Consider the following 8,294-nt stretch of genomic DNA (forward strand, 5'->3'; position numbering starts at 1 on the left):
TTTTGCCTGATTCTCGGTACCGTGTGCAGGCACCGACACCCTATCACATGCAAAATACTAAAACAAAACTGAATTTTTATCAAACTTGATAAATAGTATTTCAAACTGTGATCGCCAGAAGTCCACAGTTATCAGAAAGGCACATGTTGGCCTGGCATCTCCAGTACTTTGGCTTTCTCTTCCTGGTCTGTTGCAGAATACCGCTTCCCAACAGGGTTATCTCCCTACATGGCAGGACCAGCATTTCCCTTTTCCAGTTTGGTGCCATCTCTTTCTCCTTTGCAATGACCTCTTAAGGCTTCCACTCTGTCTTTGGAGGAGAAAATTTAATTAACAACCTCTTCTTGCAGTTCTCTGTGGCAATCCCCCTGCCTCAGGTTTGTCTTCTTTGCATTCCTTTTAGTCTTTCTTTTGGTTATAGCTGCAGTGATGGGGAGGAGTGTCTAGGGGACACAGGTGCAGAATGCAGGTGTGCTAGCTGTCAATCTGACACTACTTAATGTCATTTGGGAATGGGACCCGCAGTTGAGAAATACCCCTGCTAGTTTGGCCTGCTGGCAAGTTGCATTTTCCTGATGATGGCTATGACAAAGCCCAGCCCACTGTGGGTGGGGCATGCCTAGGCTGAGGAGGCTGGCTGTTATAAGAAAGCAGACTGAGCAGCTACAAGGAGCAAGCCAGTAAGCAGCACTCTTCTATGACCTGTGCATCAGCTCTAGGTTCCTGCCCTGTTTGAATTCTTGCCCTGACTTCCTCAGTAATGGACTGGAATGTGGAATGTGGAAAGGGAAAATAAACCCTTTCCTCCCCAGTTGCTTTTGGTCATGGTGTTTTATCACAGCCACAAAAACCATCGCTAAGCCGGCAAGAGTGCAATAGCTCAAGGTACTTGCGTAGTCGCTGGTTCCTCTTCACACGTGGTTATCCTCTTTATAAACATCCCATCCAAACGCTCTGACCATTTCTCCATTGTCTTGTTCTGTATACATCTACCTACCTCTAAATATCTGCTATGTGTGCACACGATGTACATTGTGAATGCAGACATTTACATGCCGTGCACAACACGTGCATCAAAGTCAGAAGTCAGCATTCGGGAGCTTCTTTCTTTCTACTGTGAATTCCAAGGATCCAACACGGATCATCAGGATTGCACAGCAAGTGCTTTTAGCTTAGAGACATCTTGCTGGCTTGGAATACCCTTTCATAATAGTTATTTCCGAAAGACAGACAGTACTAATTTTAATGCAATACAAACTATCAACAACATAGAGATAAAGGAAAGCTCTGAGGTTAGAGGTGAGTACCACAGTTATGACTCCTCCTCTGCCTGTGTGACATAAAAAATTATTTTATCTCTGCAAGCTCAAGTTTTTGCACATACAAAATGAGAATGGCCATCTTATCTTCTAGAGGATCATGTGCTAAAGATGAAATGGGATCATTTTCGTGAAGCACTGAGAATGGATGATATGTCAAACTGTGGCTGTATTATACTAGTCCATGGCACTATCAAAGTGCTACTCATTATTTTATCCCCATGTTGAAGTATATGTGTGATAAAACTACAGTTTTAATAGGATCACATCATGGAGTAAAAGAAGTCATTTGCCACACTTACCGTCACATAGAAAGATGATTTTCTAACACAGATATCATGTTGAAATCCTGCATCAGGGAATGCTGTTAAAGAGAAAAAGTCCTGTAAAAAATAAAAGTAATAAAAAAAGAATCTATTTTCAACAAAAAGAAGAAAAATAAAATAAAGCTAAAGATATTTTAAAATGGAAAAAAAGAAAATGTTCTTTTTGTCTAGAATCTCTGTGATTTAGCATTTAATGTATTAGCACAGTTGATTTGGAATATCCAGTCAGCATACTTTATAATTGATCAATTATGACATACATAATGAACTCCACTGTACAATGTAGATATGGCCATGATAAAAGGAAATGTCTACTTTGTTTTTCTTTCCACCTCACTAGGAGGTAATTCTTGTGATTGCATTAAGTACTTCATCATCTAGATGATCTAGATAATAAAACCTGGAGTTTTATTAGCCAATGTTCTAAAAGTAAGGTGTGAGTTCTCTGAAATTTGTTGAAACTTCTGTTACTCTTCAGTGCTTTGAATACTTTGTGACTTCGTAGTTCCTCAAGCTATACTCGAGTTAACTGAGTGAGTTGTCCTTTGGCTGGTGGAAAATTACAGCAAACATGAAGATATCAATAGAGGTGGAAAAGTGAATTGATGGTTGGACATTGTGAAAGAAAGATTTAAAAAGTTAAACCTTACGTGTTTGTTTTGAAATCGTCTCACTACGTTTTAGAAATAACAACCATGCAAATATTGACCATTGACCATCTACAATAAAACTGTCAGTTGGAAGTCACGAGTCAGTACATCGTGAGGCTGAGTACTTTCCACAGCTGTGGTCTATCTGCTGCAAACCTTGGTGAGCTGTGCAAGCTGGGCTACCACTCTGCACACACTGAGCAGCTAGAGAAACTGAGCTTTCGGGACGACCAAGAGTGTAAACCCAAGTAGCCTTGATCAAGATCTAGAATGCTTTATCCATGGCACACTATCTTCTCCTTAGAGTCTGTCAGTAGAAGGAGCTCTTGCAAACAGGTTAGAGTAGAGTTTATGAAGCTATTCTCCAAGGAAAAGGTTAGTTTTATAACCTCTATCACATCCATAAAATCTCTGCGGCTTAATCAACAGTCGGGTTGCAGCAAAGTTCCTCAGTTTGTGCCTATCCAGTAAAGCACATGTGACAGAGCAGGCAAACACAGTATCAAGAATATAAACTCTACAGACACCTTTGTTTACAAGAGATGTTGCTGAAAGTTCTTTTGATCTCATAATAGTGCTATTTCTTGGATGGTCTTTTAAAATGCTTCTCTGTCAATCATGACTTCAAGAAGGAGGCAAGTTAATAGATATAAGTGTCTGGGGAGAGACAGATGAAGGCAATGAGGAAGGACTGATGAGGAATGAGAGCTAGGTTATGATGTAGATTTGGTGAAAGACACACTTTTTTTTTTAACCTGGAAAGGATCTCACTGTGCCTCTGTGATGTAACATTTGGATGATCACCCCTCTATTTTTATGGTTAAATGGTTGAATGAAGAACACTTTGAGGGTTGTTAAATATTCAATTGATGTGGTCATCTTTACCACTCGATCTGGAGTATCTAGTTAGTTAATCTCTTTTTCCCCCACATAGTTCTTTCTTGCTATGTAACAAATCACCCCAAACTCCACGATGTAAAGCAGTAATCACAACTTTCTTGGGCCCAGAGCCTTGCTGGTATGTCTCATAGCTGCTGTGTATACATTACTACATGGAGTGGCTCAACTAGGTCTAGTGGATCCATTTGACAGATTGTGCAGACACTGCCCCAAGATGAGTGTTGTCCTTTGGGAGTATGGCTGAGCTGCGAATGGTTTCTAAGCTTCTTGTCTCACGGGCTTCTCCACAGACATTTGGACATTGCCACAACATAGTTCTAAGAGCAACAATTTCAAAAGACTCACACTGGAAGCTGTTGTCTTTTCTGCTTTAGCCCCAGAAGTTGCATAACATTGTATTCAGGTCATTGTTACACTCAAGAGCTGGAGGTAGCATTCCCACTGCCCATAAGGAAGAGCATCAGAGTTATAAGTGAAGTAAAACACGTTGAGTAGGAGACATCATTGGGCACTTTTGGGAAATTCCATCTGCCACACCACATGCCCATCAATTCATTCATTCAACAAATATATGTTTTCACTCACCTAAGGACTAAACCTTATTTTCTCCGTGGTGAGGAAACATACAGTTACTGGCATTACAGGAGGAATGGTCATTAGAACAGTTATATAAATAGACACGTAATTACAGCAGTAAGAAGTGCTAGAAGAGAATGTAAAGAGGCCTAAGAACCTGAGAAAGGTTTATTATTATTATTTTTTTTATTTTTAGGAGTGGGGGAGGGGATTAAATGGACATCTAAAGGACAAGTACTTCGTCAGGGTTTTCCATAAAACTGAGCCGGAAACTATTAAATGGGGATTTCTTAGATTGTTTCAATCTTATAGAAGCTGAAAAACCTCATTATGGTTTGCAAACTAGAGAACTGGGGGAACTGGTAGCTGCTTGGTCTTGAGAGGACAGAAGCTTCAGGAAAAGAGAGGCGGTGGTGAAGCCCTGGCCCTAGATGAAGGCCTGGGTGTTCCTGGAGTACTGCTCAAAACCATCCAATTCAATTACTTAGGAAACAGGAGGGTGACATCCACCGGCGGCAGTAAAGGAAGTCCCATGAGAGAGACGAGTCTAGTGTGGTGGTAGTTGCCCTCTCTCTTCTGGCTTTTCATTCCATCCTAGCCTATGGGATGATACCACCCACGCGGCCATGAATCTCCCTCACTTAACGCACGGACCCCCTGTGCCAGTCTCCTCAGGAAGTACTCTCATAGACTTATCTTTACCCGTTTTCCAGACATTCCTCAATCCAGTCCAGTGGACAGCTGTTAACCATTACGAAAGAAAAAGCCAAAACTTTCAAAGAGCATTTTAAGTGCAAGGAAGAGCATTTGGAAAGCTCTGTAAAAGGAAACAGAAGGTAGTGTGAGCAAAAATGCAGAGCAGGCTGATGTGGCGAAGGCAGGGCGGGGAAGAGATTGCTGGTGCTGGCTAAGATCAGTCAGCAGGGTAAAGTGAAGGTCTACGTGTTGTCTCTAGCCTCAGAGCACATAGAAAACACTCGAGTGTTCCACGTAAAGGTGACGGCCTTCTCCAGTTTATATTTTAAAACGTCTTTAGTGCGAAACATGAGTAGGAGAGAATGAAAGCAGGAATAGTTGTGGCTTCTACAGAAATTCAGAAATGAGACGACAGAAGAAACTTCCGGGGTAAAGACGGATGGAACAACACAGACCTAGGAAGAAGCAGTTGTATGGGAACAAAATAGTCAATGTAACTTGGTATAAATTCCTAGAAATAGTTTAAGACTCAACAAACAGGAAGTTACAAAAGTAGGCATACTCCTAAGGAGTAATGATGTTGAAATACCAAGAAAAAAAAAACCCCAGTGAAGAAAAGCCCAACACATAAGATTCGCTGGAGAATTCTATCGATGTCTAAAGATGAATTAATACCAAAATCTTTTCAAATTCTTCCAAGGGCTTGATAGAGAAGATTATTTTTCTGGGTTTTTGGGGCTAGGGTCATTCTGCATGATCTTAATATGTAAAGACCTCAAAGACCCCAGCCATCTACACAATAATTTGTTGTAACTAATTCTGAGAAAGTAGGGAAAAATCAATATATAAAGCCAGACACATTTTAATAGTAAGAGCAAACAATCTGAAAAGGAAATTAAGACAACAACTCCAATTACTATAGTATTGCAAATGATAAAATATATCAGTATAAATTCAATTAAAGAGGTGAACCATGCATACACTGAAAACTACAATACATGGGGAAAAGATTTCGAAGAAATAGGGGTATACTTATACAAATCTATCTATCTGTACATATATACATATGTATATGAATGATGCCATCCTGTTTAAAAATTTATAAAGCTTGATTTTAGTGAATTTTTCATGCTGATCAGTGAAATCCAAAGATTCATTACAATTCCTATTTATTTCCTTATATTATATTGTGCATAATATGGAGAAACTGTCCTAAAATTATGTTGAAATTTCAAGAGAACTGAAGTAATGAAGGAAAAGAATAATAAAGTTTAGAACTACATATTTCTTCATTTCAAAATACACTATAAACCAAAATTAATTAAGGTAGGATGCTGGGCATAAAGACCTATGCATGGAGCTACTGGAATAGAATAGATACCCAAGAAACCATCATTATGAGTAATTTTCAACAAAGGTACTGTCTTAGGGTTTTTTTTTAGAATAATAATCAGTTTATACTTAAGGGTCAATATGAAACATTCCATATGAAAAGACAACATTGGATGGTGTTTGTGCCCTCCAGATTTTGAAAGCATTTCTTTCTTTCTTTTTTTTTTTAAGGTTAGAAATTTAATTCATTTATTCAAGAGAATACTTAATTTTCACATTAAAAAGAGCACCACTGTTTTATGTCACAAACATCTGAAGACTTTGTTTAAATAGGTTGCCTTGATTTTCACCTTCATCTGTTATATCAGGAAATGCAGCACTAAGTTCATTCAAATAAGCACAAGTGGCTCATAGTAGCCCAGCTGTGCTGGTTGCTACTTTCTTTCCCAATTTTATTTAAACTTTTACATATCACCTTTTTTTCCTCCATCTTTATTAAATTGGGTATTCCTTATTTACATTTCAATTGTTATTCTCTTTCCCGGTTTCCTGGCTAACATCACCCTAATCCCTCACCCTCCCCTTTTCTATGGGTGTTCCCCTTCCCATCTTCCCCCTATTCCTGCCCTCCCCCCAACAATCCCGTTCACTGGGGCTTCAGTCTTGGCAGCACCAAGGGCTTCCCCTTCCACTGGTGCTCTTACTAGGATATTCATTGCTACCTATGAGGTTGGAGCCCAGGGTCATGGAGCACATGTATAGTCTTTGGGCAGTGGCTTAGTCCCTGGAAGCTCTGGTTGGTTGGCATTGTTGTTCATATGGGGTCTCGAGTCCCTTCAAGCTCTTCCAGTCCTTTCTCTGATTCCTTCAACAGGGGTCCCATTCTCAGTTCAGTGGTTTGCTGCTGGCATTCACCTATGTATTTGCTGTATTCTGGCTGTGTCTCTCAGGAAAGATCTACATCCGGTTCCTGTCAGTCGCACTTCTTTGCTTCATCCATCTTATCTAGTTTGGTGGCTGTATATGTATGGGCCACATGTGGGGCAGGCTCTGAATGGGCGTTCCTTCAGCCGCTGTTCTAAACTTTGCCTCCCTATTCCCTCCCAAGGGTATTCTTGTTCCCCTTTTAAAGAAGGAGTGAAGCATCCGCATTTTGGTCATCCTTCTTGAGTTTCATGTGTTCTGTGCATCTAGGGTAATTCAAGCATTTGGGCTAATATCCACTTATCGATGAGTGCATACCATGTGTGTTTTTCTGTGATTGGTTTACCTCAGGATGATATTTTCCAGTTCCATCCATTTGCCTATGAATTTCATAAAGGCATTGTTTTTGATAGCTGAGTAATATTTCATTGTGTAGATATACCACATTTTCTGTATCCATTCCTCTGTTGAAGGGCATCTGGGTTCTTTCCAGCTTCTGGCTATTGTAAATATTGCTGCTATGAACATAGTGGAGCATGTGTCTTTGTTATATGTTGGAGTATCTTTTGGGTATATGCCCAAGAGAGGTAGAGCTGGGTCCTCAGGTAGTGCAATGTCCAATTTTCTGAGGAACCTCCAGACTGATTTACAGAATGGTTGTACCAGTGTGCAATCCCACCAACAATGGAGGAGTGTTCCTCTTTCTCCACATCCTCACCAGCATCTGCTGTTGCTGGAGTTTTTGAGTTTAGCCATTCTCACTGGTGTGAGGTGGAATCTCAGGGTTGTTTTGATTTGCATTTCCCTTATGACTAAAGATGTTGAACATTTCTTTAGGTGTTTCTCAGCCATTCGGCATTCCTCAGCTGTGAATTCTTTGTTTAGCTCTGAACCCCATTTTTAATAGGGTTAGTTGTCTCCCTGCAGTTTAACTTCTTGAGTCTTTGTATTTTTTGGATATAAGCCCTCTATCTGTTGTAGGATTGGTAAAGATCTTTTCCCAATCTGTTGGTTGCCATTTTGTCCTAACCCCAGTGTCCTTTCCCTTATAGAAGCTTTGCAGCTTTATGAGATCCCATTTGTCCATTCTTGATCTTAGAGCATAAGCCACTGGTGTTTTGTTCAGGAAATTTTCCCCAGTGCCCATGTGTTCGAAATTCTTCCCCACTTTTTCTTCTATTAGTTTGAGTGTATCTGGTTTGATGTGGAGGTCCTTGAGCCACTTGGACTTAAGCTTTGTACAGGGTGATAAGCATGGATCGATCTGCATTCTTCTACATGCTGACCTCCAGTTGAACTGGCACTATTTGCTGAAAATGCTATCTTTTTTCCATTGAATGGTTTTGGCTCCTTTGTCCAAAAGCAAGTGACCGTAGGTGTGTGGGTTCATTTCTGGGTCTTCAATTCTATTCCACTGGTCTATCTGTCTGTCTCTGTACCAATACCATGCAGTTTTTATAACTATTGCTCTGTAATACCGCTTGAGTTCAGGGACAGTGATTCCCCCTGAAGTCCTTTTATTGTTGAGGATAGTTTTAGCTATCCTGGGTGATTTGTTATTCAAGATGAAT

Source organism: Rattus rattus, chromosome 6 (assembly GCF_011064425.1).
Source record: "Rattus rattus isolate New Zealand chromosome 6, Rrattus_CSIRO_v1, whole genome shotgun sequence".
NCBI classification, from domain to species: Eukaryota; Metazoa; Chordata; class Mammalia; order Rodentia; family Muridae; genus Rattus; species Rattus rattus.